The 22740-nt window shown below is 41.1% G+C and overlaps 1 protein-coding gene and 1 pseudogene across 14 annotated transcripts in view; both read left to right on the top strand.

Annotated features, from left to right (window-relative positions):
* Positions 1 to 22740, top strand: part of R3HDM1 (R3H domain containing 1) — a 181934-nt gene that overhangs the window by 7543 nt on the left and 151651 nt on the right. The window contains exon 2 of one of the 14 annotated variants that reach the window (XM_036318747.1): positions 11512 to 11614. The exons of the other annotated variants lie outside the window; for them this stretch is intronic. The gene's annotated coding sequence lies outside the window, so the exon portion shown is untranslated. The remainder of the gene's footprint in view (positions 1 to 11511; positions 11615 to 22740) is intronic. 14 annotated transcript variants of the gene reach the window in all.
* Positions 15577 to 15745, top strand: LOC118662376 (annotated as a pseudogene).

The following is a 22740-nucleotide window of genomic DNA, read 5'->3' as shown; positions in this document are numbered from 1 at the left end:
GCGCTGCTGAGGAAGCAGGAGAGGCACCCATCACCACTGCTGTACTGGCAGCCATCAGCCTGGCTTGTGGCTGAGCAGAGCTCCCCACTGTGAGAGCGCACTGACCACCAGAGGGCAGCTCCTGCATTGAGCGTCTGCCCCCTGGTGGTCAGTGTGAGTCATAGTGACCAGTCATTCCCAGTCTTTCTGCTGAAAGGGTCGGTTTGCATATTACCCTTTTACTATATAGGATAGAGGCCTGGTGCACGGGTGGGGGCTGGCTGGTTTGCCCTGAAGGGTGATCCGGATCAGGGTGTCCCGCTTGGGTGCCTGGCCAGCCTGGATGACAGGCTGATGGATGCTTGCAGCTGGTCACACCCCCTTCAGGGTGGGGGTCCCCACTGGGGTGCCTGGCCAGTCTGGGTGAGGGGCTGAGGGCTGTTTTCAGGCTAGCGGGTGACTGAAGCTCCCAACCACTCCTGCCCTCACCCCCCTGTTGTCTGTGTCCATTGGTTAGGCCTATATGCTTGCATGCAAGTCCTTTGGTTGACTGCTCCCTCTTACCCCCACCCTCATCTACCTTCCCTCTGAGGTTTGATGGTCTGATCGATGCTTCTCTGTCTCTGGATCTGTTTTTGTTCATCAGTTTATGTTGTTCATTATATTCCATAAATGAGTGAGATCATGTGGTATTTATCTTTCTCTGACTGGCTTATTTCACTTAGCATAATGTTCTCCAGTCCCATCCATGCTGTCCCATCCAAATGTAAGAATTCCTTCTTTTTTATCGCAGCGTAGTATTCCATTGTATAGATGTACCACTGTTTTTTAATCCACTCATCTACTGATGGGCACTTAGGCTGTTTCCAAATCTTAGCTATGGTGAATTGTGCTGCTATGAACATAGTATGCATCCCTATCCTTTCTAATTGGTGTTTCTAGTTTCTTGGGATATATTCCTAGAAGTGGGATCACTGGGTCAAATGGGAGTTCCATTTTTAGTTTTTTGAGGAAATTCCATACTGTTCTCCAAAGTGGCTGCACCGGTCTGCATTCCCACCAGCAGTGCACGAGTGTTCCTTTTTCTCCACATCCTTGCCAGTACTTGTCATTTTTTGATTTGTTGATGATAGCCATTCTGACAGGTGTGAAATGGTAGCACATTTTCGTTTTGATTTGCATCTCTCGGATGATTAGTGACTTTGAACATGTTTTCATATGTCTTTTGGCCTTTCTTCTGTCTTCTTTCGAAAAGTATCTATTTAGGTCTGTTGCCCATTTTTTAATTGGGTTGTTTATTTTCCTTTTGTTAGGTTGTATGAGTTCCCTATAAATGTTGGAGATTAAACCCTTATCAGAGATAACATTGGCAAATATGTTCTCCCATGCAGTGGGCTTTCTTGTTGTTTTGTTGATGTTTTCCTTTGCTGTGCAAAAGCTTTTTATTTTTATGTAGTCCCATTTGTTTATTTTCTCTTTAGTTTCCATTGCCCTAGGAGCAGTATCAGTGAAGAAATTGCTTCAGCATATGTCTGAGATTTTGCTGCCTGTGGATTCCTCTAGTATTTTTATGGGGTTTTTTTATGGGACTTATGTTTAAGTCCTTTATCCATTTTGAGTTTATTTTTGTGTATGGTATAAGTTGGTGGTCTGGTTTCAATGCAATTCTTTTTTTGTTCAGATGAAGGCTACCTGTGTGCTGTTTCTGTTTTTTAGTTATTATAAAGAAAGCTGTGAGACTCACAAGCATATTTAAGAATATGTTTTAAATGCCTAATATGCATTATGCTGCATAAAAATCCATTTGTTTTTTTATTCCATTCTTGTTCTTTTCTTAAATTTTGATTAATACTAAATTAAGTCATATCAGCTGAGAATACTGTCACACTTCTTAAAATTTTTGTTTAATTAAATCTTTAGTATTACACATGTCCCTTTTTTTCTCCCATTGACCCCTTATAGACCACCCCAGTCCACTGCCCCAGGCCTTCACCACCCTATTGTCTGTGCCCATGGGTTATGCATATATGCATACAAGTTCCTTGGTTGATCTCTTCCCACCTTCCCCTCCCCCCCCCCCCAATCTTCCTTCTGAGATTTGACAGTCTGGTCAATGCTTCTATGTCTCTGGATCTTTTTTGTTCATTAGATTGCACATATGAGTAAGATCATGTGATACTTGTGTATCTCTGCCTTATTTCGCTTAGCATAATACTCTCTAGGTCCCTCCATTCTGTCTCAAAGGGTAAGAGATTCTTCTTTTTCACTGCTGCATAGTATTCTATGATGTAAATGTACCACAACTTTTTTATCCACTCATCAACTGATAGACACTTGGGCTATTTCCAGGTCTTAGCTATTGTAAATTGCACTGCTATGAACATAGGGGTGCATACATTCTTTCTGATCAGTGTTTTGGGTCTCTTAAAATATGTTCCTAGAAGTGGGAAAACTGAGTCAAATGACAGTTCCATATTTAATTTTTTGAGGAAATTCTGTACTGTTTTCCATAGTGGCTGCACCAGTCTGCATTCACACAGCAATGTACTAGGGTTTCCTTTTCTCCACATCCTCACCAACACTTGTTTGTTGATTTTGATGATACCCATTCGGCACTGTCACACTTTTTATGATTTCTTGCTACGCTCAGTAACATGAAGAACAAGTAGAAAGATTATTTAAAATCATCCCCCCTTTTAAAAATTTTGAACATTTTTGTTGAAACCTTAGAATTGACCTGTTTTTCCTAGTCCATTTAAAACTTTAGGTAATTAGGTGGGTTTTTTAAAAATCTTTATTGTTGAGTTTATTACAGATGTCCCTCTTTTTTCCCCCATTGCCCCCCTCCACCCAGTTCCCACCCTGCTCCAGGTCTTCACCACCCTATTGTCTATAGGGTAATGCATATATGCATATAATCTCTTCCAACCCCCCTTCTCTCTGAGAATTATCAGTTTGTTTCATTTCCATGCCTCTGATTCTATTTTATATACCAGTTCATTCTGTTCATTAGATTTCTTATTCGTTTATTTTTATTTTTAGATTCAATTGTTGATAGGTATGTATTTGTTGCCATTTTGTTCATATTGTTTATCTTTTTCTCTTCTTAAAGAATACCCTTCAATATTTCATATAATACTGGTTTGGTGGTGATGAATTCCTCTACCTTTTTTTTGTCTGTGAAGCTCTTTATCTGACCTTCAATTCTAAATGATAGCTTTGCTGGGTAGAGTATAATCTTGGTTATAGATCCATGCTATTCATCACTTTGAATATTTCTTACCACTCCCTTCTGGCCTGCTTAGTTTCTGTTGAGAAATCAGCTGATAGTCATATGGACATTCCTTTATAGGTAACTAACTGCTTTTCTCTTGTTGATTTTAAGATTCTCTCTTTGTCTTTTGCTGTATCTCTTAAAAGGCTGGCACCACTAACTGAACCTCCCCCCCCACCCCCCACCCCCACCCAGCCTTCCCTCTGATATTCTGCACTCTGTTCCATGCTTCCCTGTCTCTGGATCCATGCTGCCTGTTTTGGTTTGTGACTATGTATTAGGTAGATCTGCTATGCCTCTCAATCTCTAGTGCAGGACAGTGTCAAATGCTGTTTCTGACTAGTTAGATCAGGCAAAGATTCAAAGCCTCCAGAGACTACAGCCTCTATCTACTGACTGATAGGATTTTGTCATGAGTTGCCCTCAGGCAATCATCCATAGGTGTGGCAAGAGTTCTTTTCATCGGGATGGGGCTATTCCTTCTGCCTGAAGGCTAATTGTTATTCTCAGTCTCTTAATGGGCTTCCCCCCTCCCCCGGCCCCCACATAGGGTGGATCAATGGTCTTCCCCCCAGGCAAAGCCAACTGTATAGTTAATGCCTGCATGAGGACTATGGCCTCCGCAGCAAGGGAATGACTCAGCACAGGAAACCAGGATGTCTGCTTTCTTAGTTCTAACCCCGGAGCCCCCAGTCCTGTCTTCTGCTCACTCAGCTCCAGTCCACTCTGCCCTCCCTCTGCCAGAGCACAAGGTGGGTGGCATGACTGGGAATTTTGTGTGTTGGACCTTTAAGAGGGTGCCTGAATTTCCAGCTGTCTATCCCTGGCCAACAGCAACTCTGCTGCTTTTCACAGCCAAATGTTATATGGGTATCCTTCTCAGTTCTGGTGCTCTCTGCTGGGAGGGAGGGGTGGGTGAGGCAGCTTGGAGATTAGACCCCAGAGTTCTTAGTGGAAACCCCCCACAGCTGTGATCTCTCTCTGGAACTTCAGTTGCTGTCTGTCAGAGCCTGGCCATTCCTTTCGCACCTCCACCCCTCCTACCAGTCTCTATGCTGTTTCCACTTTCCATCCTCTGTTACCAGGGTTCTCTTCCAGTGAGTCTTCTGTTGACTATTCAGGCTCCTTGCCTGCCCTTTTTTTTTTTAATATCTATAATAATAAAAGCGTAACACGCTAATTAGACTGGATGTCCTTCCAGACGACCTTCCGGATGAAGCTGGAGCTGTGAGGGAAGCCCAGGTCCCAGGTGCCTGCCAGGAGCCAGAGGGAAGCTGGTGCCGGCAGCTGGGGGAAGGAAAGCCTACTCTTACACAAATTTCGTGCATCAGGCCTCTAGTGCATATATAAGTTTCAACAAAGGAGATAAGACTATACAATGGGAAAAGGATAGTCTCTTCAATAAATGGTGTTGGGAAAACTAGATAACCACATACAAAAGAATGAAACTGGATCCCTATTTTACACCATATGCACAAATCAACTCAAAATGGATTGAAGACTTGAACATAAGACCTGAAAGCATACAACTCCTTGAAGAAAACATAGGGGCAAGCTCCTTGACATCTGCCTTGACTGCAATTTTTTTGGATCCGATAATAAAAGCAAAAATAACCCAGCATGGCTCAGTGGTTGAGCGTCAACCTGTGAACCAGGAGGTCATTATATGATCAGGAGTATTGCTATCTTTTTTCTTAGCAACAATTGAGGCTATTTATAGCAGATACCAGAGACCCGGTGCAGAAAATTTGTGCACTCAGGGGTTCCCTCCGCCTGGCCTGCACCCGCTTGCAGTCCGAGAGCCGTCGGTTGGACATCCTTAGCACTGCTGTGGAGGCGGGGGAGGCTCCCGCTAAAATCGTTGCACTCGCCAGCTGTGATCCCAGCTCAGGACTTCTGTCTGAGCGGCGCTCCCCCTGTAGAGTGCACTGACCACCAGCGGGCAGCTTCTGTGTTAAGCGTCTGCCCCATGGTGGTCAGTGCATATCATAGTGACTGGTCGTTCCTCCGTTCGGTCGATTTGCACATTAGCCTTTTATTATATAAAGAATAACTAGATACTGTATAGCTCTAAGCTGTTTTCAGAGGACTAAGTCATGCAAAAATACTCATTATACATGATTTTCAGTTAGTTCTTTATAACCTAATCTAAGATCCTTTGAAGATTAAATTAGAATTCTGTCTCTTTGTATTTTTTTTTTTTTTTTTACTAGAGGCCCAATGCACGAAATTCCTACAAGAATAGGCCTTCCTTCCCCCAGCTGCTGGCACCGGCTTCCCTCCAGCACCCGGGACCTGGGCTTCCCTAGCAGCCCCAGCTTCATCCGGAAGGTCATCCAGAAGGATGTCTGATCTAATTAGCATATTACACTTTTATTATTATAGATTGATTTTCAGAGAGGAAGGGAGAGGGAAAGAGAGATAGAAACATCAATGATGAGAGAGAATCATTGATCAGCTGCCTCCTGCATGCTTCCTACTGGGGATTGAGCCTGCAACCTGGGCATGTGCCCTTGACTGGTATTGAACCCAGGACCCTTCAGTCTGCAGGCAGATGCTCTAGCCACTGAGCCAAACCAGGTAGGGCTAGAATTCTGTCTTAATAAGTGAAATTATTTTAAGAGGCATTATATAAATGTCGATATTATAATTAGAGTTTTCACACTTTTAAATTTAAAGTGTGAAGTGTCTAAGGAATGCTGATACCAAAATTCTGATGCCTGTATTAGTAGGCTTTTTTATAAATAGTTTAATCTACACATCTGGAATAAGTTCAGTGTGTTCCAAAAAACCTTTTTTTTTTTTCATTTGTAGTTTTCAAAACTTTGTAACAGCATTGTATAAAGGACTTTTGTATTTGGAAGAAAAAAAAACATTCACTAAGGTACAATAAAGTAAGGCACTAATGAAAAAGTTGAAAGCCTATGAAACTGCCAAAAGCTTCTGAAATATAGAGGTACTTTGTGGGTTTTTTTTCGACTAATATTTCTTTCTTTAAGAGAACCTCCACTTATTATTAGCTTTCTTTGATTGCATGGACAGGAACAATTTGTAAGCCAAACCATGTGATCACAATGAAGGTCTCAGGCTTCTGTTATTGCTGGAAAATGTTCATAACAGCACCAGTAGAAATCATAGGTCGTGGAAAGGCATTTTAACAGAGCAAGAGCTAGGTGTTTTTATTTTTATGTTTTTTATTGATTTTCTACAGATAAGAAGGGAGAGGGATAGAGAGTTAGAAACATCGATGAGGGAGAGACATCGATTCAGCTGCCTCTTGCACACACCCTACTGGGGATGTGCCCACAACCCAGGTACATGCCCCTGACCGGAATCGAACCTGGGACCCTTCAGTCCGCAGGCCGACGCTCTATCCGCTGAGCCAAACCACCTAGGGCGCAAGATCTAGTTTTAATAGCAAATCTAAGACAGGGCTATGTATTTCCTCTACGTTGCCTTTTTTACACCATAAATTTAAAAAATATTGCTATGCCCTAACCGGTTTGGCTCAGTGGATAGAGTGTCGGCCTGTGGACTGAAAGCTCCCAGGTTTGATTCTGGTCAAGGGCATGTACCTTAGTTGCGGGCACATTCCCAGTGGGAGGTGTGCAGAAGGCAGCTGATCGGTGTTTCTCTCTCATTGATGTTTCTAACTCTCTATCCCTCTCTCATCCTCTCTGTAAAATATATGTTTTTAAAAAAATTTTTTTAATATTGCTGTGTGTTGAATTGCCCCTCCCCAAATTCTTATGTTGAAGTCCAACCCCCAGTACCTCAGATGTGACCTAATTTGAAAATAGGGTCATTGCAGGTATAATTAGTTAAGATGAAGTCATACTGGAGCAGGTGAACACTTAATCCAATATAACCGGTGTCTTTATAAAAAGGGAAATGTGGACACAGATACTTATGTAGGGAAATTGCCACATAAACATGAATACCGCCATTTACATGACAAGGAGAGCGGCCTGGAATGTATACTTCATAAGGAACCAACCTTGCCAGCACCTTGATTTTTTATTTCTGGCCTTCACAACTGTGAGACAATAAATTTCTGTTGTTCAGCCTACCCAATTGTAGGATTTTGTGTGGCAGCCCTTGCAAATTAGTACAAACATGAAGTTTATGTTCATCCTATTCTAGCAAATATACAACATCCTCCTTTGTGCTGGTGACATAAAACTTCTGTCACATTCAAGAGTCAACTTAAAAAGTAAATAAACATCTTCACCCTTCAAGGAAATGCAAATCAAAACTACAGTGAGCCCAGCCGGTTTGGCTTGGTGGATGGAGCATCAGCCTACATGCTGGGTTGCGGACTGGATCCCCAGTGGGGGATGTGCAGGAGATAGCCAGTTGATGATTCTCTCTCATCATTGATGTTTCTATTTCTCCCTCTTCCTTCCTGTCTGATATCAATAAAAATATATTTTAAAAAATTAAAGCCGAAACCGGTTTGGCTCAGTGGATGGAGCGTCGGCCTGCGGACTGAGGGGTCCCGGGTTCGATTCCGGTCAAGGGCATGTACCTGGGTTGTGGGCATATCCCCAGTGGGAGATGTGCAGGAGGCAGCTGGTCGATGTTTCTCTCTCATCGATGTTTCTGGCTATCTCTCTCCCTTCCTCTCTGTAAAAAATCAATAAAATATTAAAAAAAAAAAATAAATTAAATTAAAAAAAAACTACAGTGAGATGCCACTTCAAACCCACTGTGATGTCTATACTCAAAAAGTCAAATAATAAGTGTTAAGAATGTAGAGAAATTGGAATCCTCATATTCCAGCTGTAATATAATAAAATGGCATAGTAACTTTGGAAAAACTCCTGCAGTTCCTCATAGTTAAACATTCAAATGACTCAGTAGTAACATTGTGGACATATTAAAAATTGAAGGCTATGTAAACGGAAGAATTTAATCTAGACATGCTGCAGATTATGATGAGGTTCCTTTGTCATAGTTCTAACTCTAGAGCATTTTTACTTTACCACAGCTGTGATGTTTAAAACTATTTCATTAAGATTTTTATAGTTGAAATATTTAGAATCATTTTGTTTGATGTAGAATCTTTGAATTAGAATAAAATACGCAAGTTACAGAGACATCAATGCTTTCCCATGCTAGTCATTTGCTTCCTTAAGCAGTTGAAACAATACACTTCCCAGCCCTATTGCAGTTAGTGGAGCCAGATGACTCATTCTGTAGTGTTAGTAGAAGAAACTATCATGTAAGATAGGTGTTGGTTTAGCAGAGCCAATTAGAGTTAAGAAACAAGGAGTCAGTCACAAGATGGAAGTAGCCTGAATTTCTGAGTCACCACAAGGAAGGCAGATAGTAAATATTTTAGGCTTCACAGGCCATGTACCATTTCTGTCATATGTTCTTTTTTGTTGTTTTATATTGTTTCCACAAATCCTTAAAAATGAAAAAGGCATTCATAGCTCAAGGGACATACAAAAACAGCCGTGGGCCATACTTTATTAATATCTTTACTAGGGAGTCACCTCTCTGGTATCAAATGTGTAGTGCAAGTTAGACAGAAGTCTCTGTGTTAACTCAGTGAACTCTAGCTGTTAACGATCACACCATAAATTGACTAATACACCGTTATCTCATCTGACTCCCTTACCCCAACAGATTCCTGAAGAATGCTTCTGATGTCAAGTATCGATCTCATAGCACACTCTCTGAACTGGCCTGGTCCATTGTTGGACAACTCTATAAGAAACTTTTCTCTTTTTAGTGTGCCAAGTCTTGATTCCATTTTATCTGTTGGTTCCACTTCTGCCTCTGGAAAAAGTGTATACTTGATAGCAGCTTTTTATTATCCTAAGATAGTTTTTTGGTTTTTTTTAATATATTTTATTGATTTTTTACAGAGAGGAAGGGAGAGATAGAGAGTTAGAAACATCGATGAGAGAGAAACATCGATCAGCTGCCTCCTGCACATCCCCCACTGGGGATATGCCCGCAACCCAGGTACATGCCCTTGACCGGAATCGAACCCGGGACCCTTCAGTCCGCAGGCCGACGCTCTATCCACTGAGCCAAACCGGTTTCGGCCTAAGATAGTTTTTAAGTCTCCCCCGGTCTGTTAATTTAGGAGAAGACAGTAAAATGTTAAGTGACTTTTTAAAATATTAGACTCAAAGTAAGTTATATTAACTAGAATATGATAAACCAATTTAAGTTTAGAAAAATGAGTTGTACAAGTGGTAAGACAATTTGACTCAGTTCATGAGAAAAAGACTGTCAACTCAGTATAAAACAGTCATTGGTAATTAAAATTAATCCAATTATATACTTGGCTTTTTGTTTGTTGTAGGTATCTTTCTACTAGACGAGTGGTTCTCAGCCTTCCTAATGCCGTGACCCTTTAATACAGTTCCTAATGTTGTGGTGACCCCCAGTTTCATTGTTACAAATTGAACATACTTAAAGCATAGTGATTAATCACAAATACAACATGTAATTATATATGTGTTTTCCGATGGTCTAAGGCAGTGGTTCTCAACCTTCTGGCCCTTTAAATACAGTTCCTCATGTTGTGACACAACCATAAAATTATTTTCGTTGCTACTTCATAACTGTAATGTTGCTACTGTTATGAGTCGTAATGTAAATATCTGATATGCAGGATGATCTTAGGCAACCCCTGTGAAAGGGTCGTTCGACCACGAAAGGGGTCGCAACCCACAGGTTGAGAACCGCTGGTCTAGAGGCATGGTCATCAGGATGCCCAGACTAAGTTTAGAAATCATATCACAGAGGGAATGATTAAAGTAATTAGGGATATTTAGTTTTAAGGAGAAACAGGCCATTGGACATCATATGGTGATACTCAAGTGGTTATAATGAAATACATCTTTTATTAGTTTTCTTTTTGTATCTTCACAAAGGATGACTAGTGCCTGTCTGTAGGAATAAGGCATATGGGCATCCAGGCTTTGGGATAGACTGAGATATCAGGTTTCTTTCTTTTTTTAATTTCATGAGAATTTCTTTTTTCTTTTTAATTGAATTGAGAGAGAGAGATTTGTAACTCCACCCATTTATGCATCCATTGGTTGATTCTTATATGTGCCCTGGTCGAAGATCCAACCCGAAACCTTGGCATTCTGGGGTGATGCTCTCCAGTGGTTGGCAAACTGCGGCTCGGCAAACCGCGGCTCTTTGGCCCCTTCAGTGTGGCTCTTCCACAAAATACCGACTTCTGTGCATGGGCTACGAAGTTTCAATCGCACTGTACGTGCGCGCCCCCACATGGTATTTTGTGGAAGAGCTACACTCAAGGGGCCAAAGAGCCGCATGTGGCTCACGAGCCGCAGTTTGCCGACCACGGCTCTAACCAACTGAGCTACTCGGCCATGGAAGGATAGCAGATTTTTAAAGTTTGTAAGTTTTAAGCAGTTACTCCAAAAAGTGAATATTATGTTTACATTTGATCCTTCTAGCCAGCATTTTCCATTTGTGTTTGAGCATCATCCCTAAAGCTTGGTCAATAACTTTTTGAAAATCATATAGTATGTAGTATATAGTTTACTAACAATGTTGTAACCCTATCAAGAAATATGAAGTTTAGTATTATATGATATACTCTGTCCAGACTAGTTCTTAGTAATTAGCTATCGTATATTTTTTTTAAGTTGTTTTTCTTCTAATAATACAGTCTGTAATTTTGCTGGGGATTGACATCAAATTTATCAGTCTTTAGATTTGTTGAAGATTGGGAGATTACTTACCAATTTGTTGAAAATTAGAGATCACTTACTAATATCTATACTTTTTTTAAAAAATTACCTTGTTAGTTTTATAAAGCTAGCCATTTCAGATTTATTTACACCTTCAGGTTCATGAAACCTTCAGTGGCTAGGTGCTTCTACTTTTCATCCCTGCTTTAGTACTTTCAGCAGGTACCTTTTTAAAGCCAAGCATGTTTAGTAAGCTAACCTTGTCTTGCTGGAACAAATTCAGCTTTAGGAATAGTAAACTTCCTATTTCATCTTCATCAAATAAGTGGCCAATGTTCATTTCATTCTGATAGAAATAAGTGAGCTATTTTTACTTTGTGTCTTTACCATTTGTTATTAGGTTGATAACAAGGGTGATCACATGTACCAGTTTATACCTTTTGCCCAGCAAAAATAATATGCCTCCTTTACCCTGCCTACTTTAGACAGTCATTGAGGCTAATGATTGAGAGTAATACATAGTAATCATCACTTTAAAAAATATATTTTCATTGATTTTTTTTTTTATAGAGGAAGGAAAAGAGAAAGAGAAAGAGAAACATCAATGTGAGAGTGGAACATTGATCTGCTCCTCCCTGCACACCCCCTAAAGGCAATTGGTCCTACAACTCAGGTACTTGCCGTGACCAGGAATGGAAACAGCAACCTTTTTGGTGCACCATATGTTGCCCTACCAACTGAGCCACACTGGCCAGGGCTCTATCATTCACTTTTAGCAATGATTGGCAGAAATGTCTTGTATTAATTGGCTGAATGATTTCTTCATTTATCTCTTATAACAGCAAGTAGTTTATGAGATGATACTTGGGCTCCCTGAAACCTTGACCATGGGGACTAATTCATGAATGTGTGTGTCATCCTTGTATAGGGGCCATATAATCTAATTTTTGTTTATGCACTGCCAAAGCAAATACAAGAATTACCTTTTTAAAAATATATATATATTTTTTTTATTTCAGAGAAGAAGGGAGAGGGAGAGAGAGAAACATCAATAATGAGAGAATCATTGATGAGCTGTCTTCTGCAGGTCCCCCACTGAGGATTGCGCCCGCAACCTGGGCATGTGCCCTCATGGTGAATCGAACCGTGGCCTCCTGGTTCATAGGTTCAGCCACCAAGCCATTGTGGCTCAGCAAGAATTACCCTTTAGAGAAAGAAAAGGTCTCTCTGTTCTGAAGGATTTGGTCATTTCTTAGAATGAAAACTATGTGCCTATTATTGTGTTCCTTTTGTTCTTGCTTCTATGACACTCAGACCCAAATTTGATACTCAGTTAAGTATTTATATTAGCTCTTTTGATGGTTAGCATATGTCCTCCCTTTGGGTGAGAATGATTTTGTGAGAGTGATTTTATTGTATACTCTTTGTTTTTTTGTTAGCCATCTTAAATTTTTGACAAGTTATCTATACTAATAATAGAGGAATATGCAAATTGTTCAAGACACCGTCATGTAATGACCATTCAGCAGGCTGTGTCCCCGCCCCCTGCTCAGGCAGCTGCGAGGCCTGGGGTGGTAGAATAGGATACAGCAGAAGGGGATAAGAAAGGAGAGGGAGAGGAAGGCAGGCCTGCATGCAGACAGGCCAAGAGGAGAAACAGAAATACAGGAAGGGAACAAGAAAAAGACGCTGGAATGGAAAAGGGAAGAAAATGAGGGGCTGCACATGGGGGGACAGAGAAGCTGTGCCCGGCGAGGGGCAGGGCGCAGGTGGTGCAGAGCGGGAAGCCCCGCCCAGACGTGGGAGGAGGGCGGTGGCCCCAGCACAGGCTGTTGGGACAGTGGGGTGGATGGTTGGAGGCCTTCCAGGCGGAGGTGCTCCGGCTCCGTGGCAGCAGCACCCGGGCTGCATGGGCTCAGCCACCCTCGCACTGGGAGAGGAAGCGCAGCTTAGCTGGGTGGAGTCGGACACTAAGGAGGGTACCGTTTTCGTCCCCGAGGGCTGGACCACAAAGACCCTGCCCAGGGTTAAGTTGATGGCTCATTAAATGTACTTTGTTGACTAGAAGTTGGGGCATCCTCCTCCCAGGCAATGGGAGGAGGACGGCAGGGAGGCTAGGGAAGGGGGGGATGGCAAAGACCTGGCCAGAGCTGGGCCCTGGGCTGGGGGTTAACGCCCCCCAAACGGAAGCTTTAATATCTAAGTGCGCTCAGGAAGGGCTGGAAGCAGGTCCCAGAGAGAAAAGGGGAAGGTTTAAAAGAGAAACCAGTGAACATGGCGGGGGGGGGGGGGGGCAGGGGGGGTGGGGGGGAGGTAATAGGGAAGGAAGGAGGGAGGCAGGGTTCAGGCTCACAAGGGAAAGGCGAGTGGGGCCGGGGATGGGAGGAGTAAGAAGGAGACAGACACCGGGAATGAAGGGAGGAGGGAGGGAGGGAGAGGGGCCGCGGGAGGTTCAAAGGGAGGGAGGGAAAGAAAGGAAAGAGAATTATGCTAAAATGGGATGAAGCCAGGAAAATAGTTAAATAAAAAGAAGAAACAGAATGTGAGAGTGAGGGGAGTTTAAACAGAGGAGTTAGTAAGAAAATTAAGTACAGGGTGATTTTTTAAAAATGACATCCCATGTGGGCTCCCAGACTGTGAAAGGGCGCAGGCTTGGCTGAGGTCCCCTCCACTCCCCCCGCCCCCACCGGCCGGTGCATGAAATTCATGCACCGGGTCTCTAGTTTAATATAATACTGTAGGCCCAAAGCACAAAATTCCTGCAAGAGTAAGCCTTCCTTCCCCCAACTACCGGCACCAGCTTCCCTCCAGCACCCGGGACCTGGGCTTCCCTCCGGTCGCAGGCAGGCACCCAGGACTCAGGCTTCCCTCACAGCCGCGGCTTTATCCAGAAGGACGTCTGGTCTAATTAGCATATTACACTTTTATTATTATGGATCATAAAGGTACCTTTTCAACACTCAATAAATTTTAACCATTACTGTTTTTGAAATAACCTGGAGCTGAGTGGAAAAAGTACCCAAAGCCTAGTGGAATGCCTCTATAACGCTGATATGTAGAGAAAAGACCAATCACTAAAAATAAGCTAGCTATACAATACTAACTAACCTTAAAGTAATTTTTAATGCGTATTGTTTGGCTCTTTATTATGTATTAGCCTGTGTATTTTGTATCTCAAGTATTGTGCTTAAAAAGAAAAGAAAACGGAGTAAGATCGGTCTGAAAGAGTCACATTTCCCACAAGTATAGATCCTAGCACATAGATTTTTGTTGATATTTTTATAATACATAATATCTCTACTAATAAAAGGATAATATGCTAATTAAATCAGACATCTTCCAGACTTTCTTCCGTACAATGCCATGGTGGCAGGGGCTGAGGCAGAGGTGGTTAGGGGTGATCAGGACAGCAGGGAGGCATCAGGCCGGCAGGCAGAATGGTTAGGGGTGATCAGGGGAGTGTAGTTTGGGGTAATCAGGCCAGCAGGGTAGCAGTTAGGGGGCGATGAGGCTGGTAAACAGAGGCAGTTAGGGGCCATCAGGCCAGCAGGGGAGCAGTTAGGGGCATCAGGCCGGCAGGCAGAGTGGTTAGGGGTGATCAGACAGGCAGGCAGGCGAGCGGTTAGGAGCCAGTGGTCCCGGATTGCAAGAGGGATGTTCAACATCCCCCAGTGGGTCCTGGATTGGAAAGGGTGCAGGCCGGACTGAGGGACCCTTCTCCCTCCCCACCCCCATGCACGAATTTCGTACACCAGGCCTCTAGTATGTTTATAAAGACAAATAAGAAAAGACAAACAAAAATATAAAAACTAACCACTAATAAATTACTATCACCCAGAGAAAACCAATGTTGACATTTGGTATGTATCCTTCCAGATTTTAAAAATGTGTTGTTCACATTCCCTGGCACATAATTATCACTAAATAAATCATTTCTTTACATTATTATTGTTTTAACAAAAAATCAAATTGTATTGTACATACTGTTTTGCGGTCCAGTTTGTTTTTTCATTTACCTAAAATATCATCATCTTGGCTGCCAATAAATTAGTATCTGCAGCTTCTTGAGTGTATTTCCATTTACTCAGCCAGTCCTATAATGTTTATAGTTTTTCAGTCTTTTAAACAATCTTATCTTTGATATACATTGTAATTTTTTCTTTAGGATAAAATTACTCTACGTGGTCCTCCTAGATTAAAGGATATGTTGTTCACCATAAGCTTCTGATAGGTAGTGCTAAATTGACCTCTCAAAATTTTGGAACATTTTTCACTCCCAACATTATATGAGAATGCCCTTTTTTTCTGGGTCCCGCCTGCACTTGACTGAGTTCTGTCTTCTTGACAATAGAAAAATGCTATTTTTTAAAAATTGCATTTCTTTCTTCAAATATCTTTTAATTTCTTTTCTATGAAATAACTATTTTTTGCTGTATTTCAGAGGTATGTTCATATTTTTCTTCCTTATTTGCAAAATAAAAATTCCCTTTAATAATATTATTAAATTTTGTTAGTAGAAATCACTACACAGAGCAAAGAGTCTTTGAAGTTTCAACTTTTAGAATAAACTATTGCCTTATGTAATAAAAAGATATGTTTGAAACATAAATGTAGGTATATGAGTAATAAAATTGAATCACTTCTTGGCCTTTTGGCTAAGATCAAATATAGTATCTATTCTTAACAGTTTAATAAAATTGAAAACTTTCTTAAATAATTTATGATTCAGATATTACTTTTGCATCTTATTTTATCTGACATGCTCTCCAGAATAACTGTTCTCCCTGAACTGGACACATGCTATTTAAGTAGAATACTAGATTTCTTTCTTTTTTGTAAACTCGGCCATTGCATTACTGATCTAGAATATGATAAAACTCTTTATATTATTGTTCATGTTTTCCTTATTAGAAAGAGAATAAGTTAGGGGTAAGAGTGGTACTGCCAGGCGACCTCACAAAATATCATTTATGGTGATAGATTTATACAACTTTAGTGTTTGGGTCCTCAGCTTTGAAAACTCCAAAATTTTGTTTTTGTAGACCCACATAAAGAAAATCGCTGGTTTTGCTCAGTGATTGTATGTCAACCTATGAATCAGGAAGTCAAGGTTTTATTTCTGGTCAGGTACATGCCCAGGTTGTGGGCTCAATCCCTGTTATGGGGCATGCAGGAGGCATCCGATCAATGATTCTCTCTCATCATTGATGTTTCTCTCTCTCCTTTTCTCCCTTCCTCTCTGAAATCAAGAAAAAAATGTATTTAAAAAGAAAAAGAACAGCAGGTACTCAGGTTATATAAGTTAATGAATTTACAGAGACTAAATAAATCTGGATGTCAGAGTATTAATTTACTAGAGGCCTGGTGCACAAACTTGTGCACCAGTGGGGTCCCTCAGCCTGGCCTGGGGGATCGGGCCAAAACCAGCTCTCCCACATCTCCCAAGGGATCCGGATTGCGAGAGGGCACAGGCCAGGCCAAGGGAGGGACACAGTCAGTGCCGGGGGGGGGGGGGGGGGGGGGGAGAACACCACGGGAGGGCTCCAGGGCCTGTCTGGCCCATCTTGCTCAGTCTGGATTGGCCAGACCCCAGCAGCAAGCTAACCTACTGGTCAGAGCGTCTGCTTCCTGGTGGTCAGTGGACATCATAGCAACTGGTTCACCAGTCAACTGTCTGCCCCCTGGTGGTCAGTGCACGCCATAGCAAGCAGTTGAACGGCCTTAGCATATCATTAGCATATTACTCTTTAATTGGTTGAAGGGATGACCAGACACTTAATGTATTTTGCTTTTATTATATAGGAATACTGTGAGAGTTGAGTTCTGCTCCTATCAGCATTACCAGTGCATTGTCTTCAAGTTAATCTCCATGGGCTAGTCCAGCGGTCAGCAAACTCATTAGTCAACAGAGCCAAATATCAACAGTACTTCTTCAAATTAGACTCACCCAGGCCGAAAACCAACTTCTGCGCATGGGCCACGAAGTTTCGGTCACACTGTACGTGCGCCCGCACATGGTATTTTGTGGAAGAGCCACACTCAAGGGGCCAAAGAGCCGCATGTGGCTCGCGAGCCACAGTTTGCCGGCCACAGGGCTAGTCAGATTACAGTTAAAAGGTTGTTTGCTGAGCAGGAGTTCAGCTTAAAGTGATTTGGTTGGGTAGATAGTCTAATAGTAATATACCTGTTCTAGGGAAGGAAACATTCAAATCCGTACGCCTGGGCGAGATGGTTTCTCCCTTGTTGGGATTGGTACTACTGTCTCTAGTACTTGTCTTCAAGGTTAGGTTCTCAACTTTTTCCAAGTATGAAATAAATTTTTAAATGTTTCTTTTTAATATCAAAAGGGTCAGTATTTGCTGTAACTCAGTGTCATCCTAGCAGCCTGTAGCCTATAATCTGGTAATCTCTGCTATAGCCTAACCCTCCTCCCCTATGGACCCTCTAATTTCTAAAACTCCTTAAACCTGCCTATTTTACCCGTAAAACTCCTTTCAGTTATATATTCCCTTTTAAAAAGTAAAGGATAGCTGTTTTTATTTTTAATTCAATGTGTAAACTGCCATGGTATTCATAATAGCTCCTTTCATTGAAGGGTTAAATCCTGCCCAAGGGTCATCTACTGGTCTCATTTAAGGGTATATTTCTGGATATAGCTTGTCTGTCTTTTTCTGTTTTCTCTTTGAAATTGAGTTCAGTGTTGGTGTCAGTTTAACAATGCTTTTTAAATTTACTTTTTCTTTAAAAGAAACCTATTCAAAGGGAATATGGATGACCTATTAAAAGAAGGAGATAAGGAGATGTCACTTGGCTATTAAGGGAACAGTTCCTCATAGGAAACCAGCTCAAGTAGGTGAGAGGTCTACACATTCAGTCCTGGGATTTCTCTGCCCTGAAAGCCAAGGAATATGCTAGGGGACAGACAGCAAAGGGAGGACTTCCTGCTCTCTTACCCCCACCCCAGGGAATCCTGATCTTAACAAACCTCACCTCTGTACACCCAATTGCTCACAAACGAAACTTGGGGATCATTTTCTCTTATCTTCCCCAGTCCAGTCCAAGTCCCAAAGATTTGACCATGGAGGCTGGTTTTTAAATTTCCAGTGGCTTAATATTCTGGACTATATTGACCAGACTTGCCCTACTCCATACTGCAGAAGGGAACAAGTAATAATAGATAACATTTTTCAAGTAAACTAAGAATGTAGAAATGTTTTAAAAATTATACAATCACAGAGAAATAGGTGATTTATCAAAGTGATTAAGCACATGGACTCAAGAGAGCTTTCACATCCTTGCTTTACCACTCATTAGTTGTGTGACCTTGGACAAGTTACTTAATCTATGTATCAGTTTTCTTACTTATCCAACATCTACTAGTATCAGAAGATACTTTGTTTCCATGTCTTTGCCACTATGATTAACGCTGCAGTGAACATAGGGGTGTGTATATATTTCCAAATAATTGTCTTCTAATGTTTTGGGTAGATAACCAGAAGAGGGCTTGCTGAGTCATATGGTGACGGTATTCTTTATTTTTCGAGGAGCCTCCATACTATTTAACATTGTACACTTGAAACTTACATAATTTTATTAACGTGAACCTAATAAATTTAATTAAAAATAAGGATACTTATATTACTTGTCTCATAAAGAATGCCTAGATAGGCTCTGGTGAGTTTGGCCCATCGGATAGAGCATGGGTCTGCGGAATGAAGGGTCCCAGGTTCAATTCCAGTAAAGGGCACATGCCTGAGTTGCAGGCTCAATCCCCAGTAGAGGGCGTGCAGGAGACAGCCGATCAATGATTCTCTCTCATCATTGATGTTTCTATCTCTCGCTCCCTCTCACTGCCTCTCTGAAATCAATAAAAATACATTTTTTTTTAAAAAAAAAAAAGAATGCTTCAATATACCTATCACACAATAAACCCTTTGTAAGCAATAACTCTGGGTCCTTCTGTTGTTTTTGTTCAAGAATTAAAAGAATCTGCCCTAGCCAGTTTGGCTCAGTGTGTAGAGCAGTGGTCGACAAACCGTGGCTCGCGAGCCACATGTGGCTCTTTGGCCCCTTGAGTGTGGCTCTTCCACAAAATACCACGTGCGGGCGCACACGTACAGTGCGAAGTTGACTTAAAAATTTAAGTAAAGTTAAGTTAATTTTAGGAAACGTTGTGGAGTGAAAGAAGATGTAGTGTCAAGGATTGAGAAAGGTATGTTGAGATGGTTTGGACATATAGAGAGGATGAACGAAAGGAGACAGACGAAACAAGTATACAAGATGAGTGTGGATGGGAGAGTTGGAAGGGATCGACCTCAGTGAACGTACCTCAATCAGATTGAAGACGTTTTTAGCAAAGGCCAGGTTAGGACTACCCTAATTAAGTTAATAACAATGTACCTACCTATATAGTTTAAGTTTAAAAAATTTGGCTCTCAAAAGAAATTTCAGTCGTTGTACTGTTGATATTTGGCTCTGTTGACTAATGAGTTTGCCGACCACTGGGATAGAGCATCAGCCTGCAGATCAAAGGGTTCCAGCTTTGATTCCAGTCAGGGCACATGCCCAGGTTGTGGGCTCAATCCCCAGTAGGGGGCATGTAGAAGGCAGCCAGTCAATGATTCTCTTTCATCATTAATGTTTCTATCTCTTTCTCCTTCTCCCTTCCTCTCTGAAATAAATAAAAAAAGAATTAGAAGAATCTGTTCCTCAGTTGATAGATTTGGGATGTGTAGTTTTAAGATTTAAGCAACCAAATTATCCTTATTTCCTGCCACTTAAGCTTGTGTTTCATCATTTGATTCTGGATTAGTTATCTGACTTTGCTATTTGCTGTAGAAGTGATGCAGGTGTTTAATGTCATGTATGATTTCAAAGCATTTCCTGAAGTGTTATTTTGCACATGTGATGATGTCTCTATAATTTAGGAATATGTAAGCAATTACTGCCTCGGTCCATACACTTGACAAAAAATTATCTTTTATTCATCTGTGGTTACTGATTAGATGGCTGCATCATAATTAGTTATCTTCAAGTCATCCAGCCCCTCAGAAATCTATTTTGTATAACTTAATTATCAGCCAAGAAGGTGATCAACACCAGGAAAACCACCAAATGGACAGAAAACTTATTTGCCAAAAAAGGGGGAGGGACCTATTATTACATTCTGTATCCCACACCTAGTGCAAGAATAAGACTCAGTTTCCCTTTGGGGAATCTGGTTCTTCGGAAGTTGTAGAAATAACCATATGAAGAAAGAAATTATGTAATTCTTAGACATTTTTGTAGCGATATGCATAACAAAGCTTCTCACCAGTACTGCCAAAGGCCTTCTTGCCCTTGCATGAGATCATATGTACATTTTTATTATGCTAGGTGCTTTGGTCTTTGATTTGTCTTGGTTGGCTCATTTTCAAAAATATTTTTTATGTATGTATTAGAGGCCCGGTGCACAAAAATTTGTGCACTGGCGGGGGGCGGGAGGGTGTCCCACAGCCCGACCTGTGCCCTCTCACAGTCTGGGACCCCTCGGGAGATAAACCACCTGCTGGCTTAGGCCCACTCCCTGGGTGGCAGATGGCAGGCCCGATCCTGGAGTGCCTGCCCCACCGCCCTGGGTCGCGCACACAGCAGACCTGATCCCAGGGTTGGGGCGGGTGGCAGATGGCGCTGCCCCACCCCGGGTCGTGCACACGGTAGGCCCGATCTGGGGTGGGGGCAGGCGGTGGATGGCACTGCCCCACCCCGCCTGCAGTATGCAAATTTAATGACCATCTTTGTTGGGTTAATTTGCATACTCTTCTGATTGGCTGGTGGGCGTAGCAAAGGTATGGTCAATTAGCATCTTTGTCTTTTATTAGTGTAGATCCTTTTTGGCCAAGATCTTTCTTTCAGGAAGACTCATTTAACCCCTAGAGTGCTGGGGAGCGCAATCGCGCTCCTCCTGGCTTTTGCCAAAAGTACTGGGAGCGCTATCAAAGCTTCAAAATGGCGTCCAGTTCAAAGTCTGCTTTTATTAGTGATGATGATATTGCTAAATATGTCAATGTAGTAAAGGCTTCCTTAAGTTTTTGAATATGTAACTTCATTTACTTGCGATTCATAATTTTTTTTCCTAAACTGCTGTAAAATCAGCAAAAATGCCTTGGCAATTTTAGTATAGTTCCTAGGATATTGGTTGGCACTCAAAGGGTTAAGCAATCAGCTTATCAATGTGTTTGCCTTTGTACCCCTCAGCAAAATCAATATACACCTTACTAGCATTCTTTGACTCAGTTCTCTTGAGCCCAAAAAGGCCTATACATTGTTGTTCAACACATGCCCATACTACAAGAATTAGTAAAGTGAGTATGGTTTGTTGTTGTTAATGAGGAGTATAAAATGTTTTTTGGGAACTTTTTCAAATATGTTAGATATCAATAAATTAAACTCCGTCAAATTAAAAAGTTTTGTATCTCAAATGATACCATAAAGAAAATGAAAAGACAACCCATAGAAAAGGATTACAGGGTGGGGCAAAAATAAGTTTACAGTTTTTCTCATGGAAAATACAATAATTAATAAATAATAGTACAAGGATAAACTATTTTGTATACTCAGAACTATAATCCTACTTTTGCCCCACACTGTATTTACCTGATGAGGGACTGTCAGTCAGACAATACATAAATAGCTCTTAAAACTCTTTATAATAAAGATATATAACCTAATTTTAAAATGGGCAAATGATCTGAATAGACATTTTTCCAAAGAAAACATATATATAATGTGTGTGTATGTGTGTGTGTGCGCACGCACACGCACGCACACGCTCAAACCATGAAGAGATACTCAGCATCGTTAGCCGTAAAGGGAAATGCAAATAAAAACCACAATGAGATAACACTTCATACCTACAAGGATGGCTGTAATTTAAAAGACAGATAATAAATTTTGGCTGGGATGTAGAGAAATTGGAACCCTTCTACACTGCTTGTTGGAATAGAAAATTGTAGAGCCACTTAGGAAAATACAGAGTTGCCATTTTGACCCAACAATTTGACTCCTAAGTATATAGCATTGTCCCAATACTCCAAGATTGCATGTTCTATCCTGGTCAGGGCACATATGAGAATCGACCAGTGAATGCATAAATAAATGGAATAACAAATCGATCTCTCTCTCTCTCTCTCTCTCTTTCTCTCTTTCTCTCCCCCCCCCCCCTTCTCCTTCTCCCTCTCCCTCTTCCCCACAGTTTGCCAACCACTGATATAAAGGAATAACAAAATATGCATGATGAGGGTGAAAATAACCATTGAAAACAATTTTATTTTAAAAAATCACAAAAGGCTGTTAGCAGACCATACAAGCAATTAATTTGAAAATCTAGATGAATAATTTCCTGGGAAAATGTAGGTTGTCAAAATTAAACAGACTAATTTTCATAGAAGAAAAAATGTTATTAATAAATTACCCCACTAAAAAGCATCCACTAAAAAGTCAAATGGTTTCACAGAGGAATTCTACCAAACCTTCAAAGACCAGATAGTTCCATTGTTATATAAAGTATTCCGGAGCATTGAAAATGATAAAGATTCCTGATTCCTTATATGAAGCAAATATAGTATTGATACTTAAACCTGATAAGTACAAAATAAGCAACTATAAACCAATACCCCTTGTAAATATTGATACAAAAAAATAAGTAAAATAACCTCATTGTTATTATTAAGTAATGAATCTTGACCATTTGAGATTTATTCCAGGAATGCAGAGATGGTTCAATATAGGATACCCACTAACATCATATTCCATATTAAT

The sequence above is a fragment of the Myotis myotis genome, unplaced genomic scaffold, assembly GCF_014108235.1.
Source record: "Myotis myotis isolate mMyoMyo1 unplaced genomic scaffold, mMyoMyo1.p scaffold_m19_p_8, whole genome shotgun sequence".
Classification (NCBI taxonomy): Eukaryota; Metazoa; Chordata; class Mammalia; order Chiroptera; family Vespertilionidae; genus Myotis; species Myotis myotis.
This window is presented reverse-complemented; position numbering and strand designations above follow the sequence as displayed.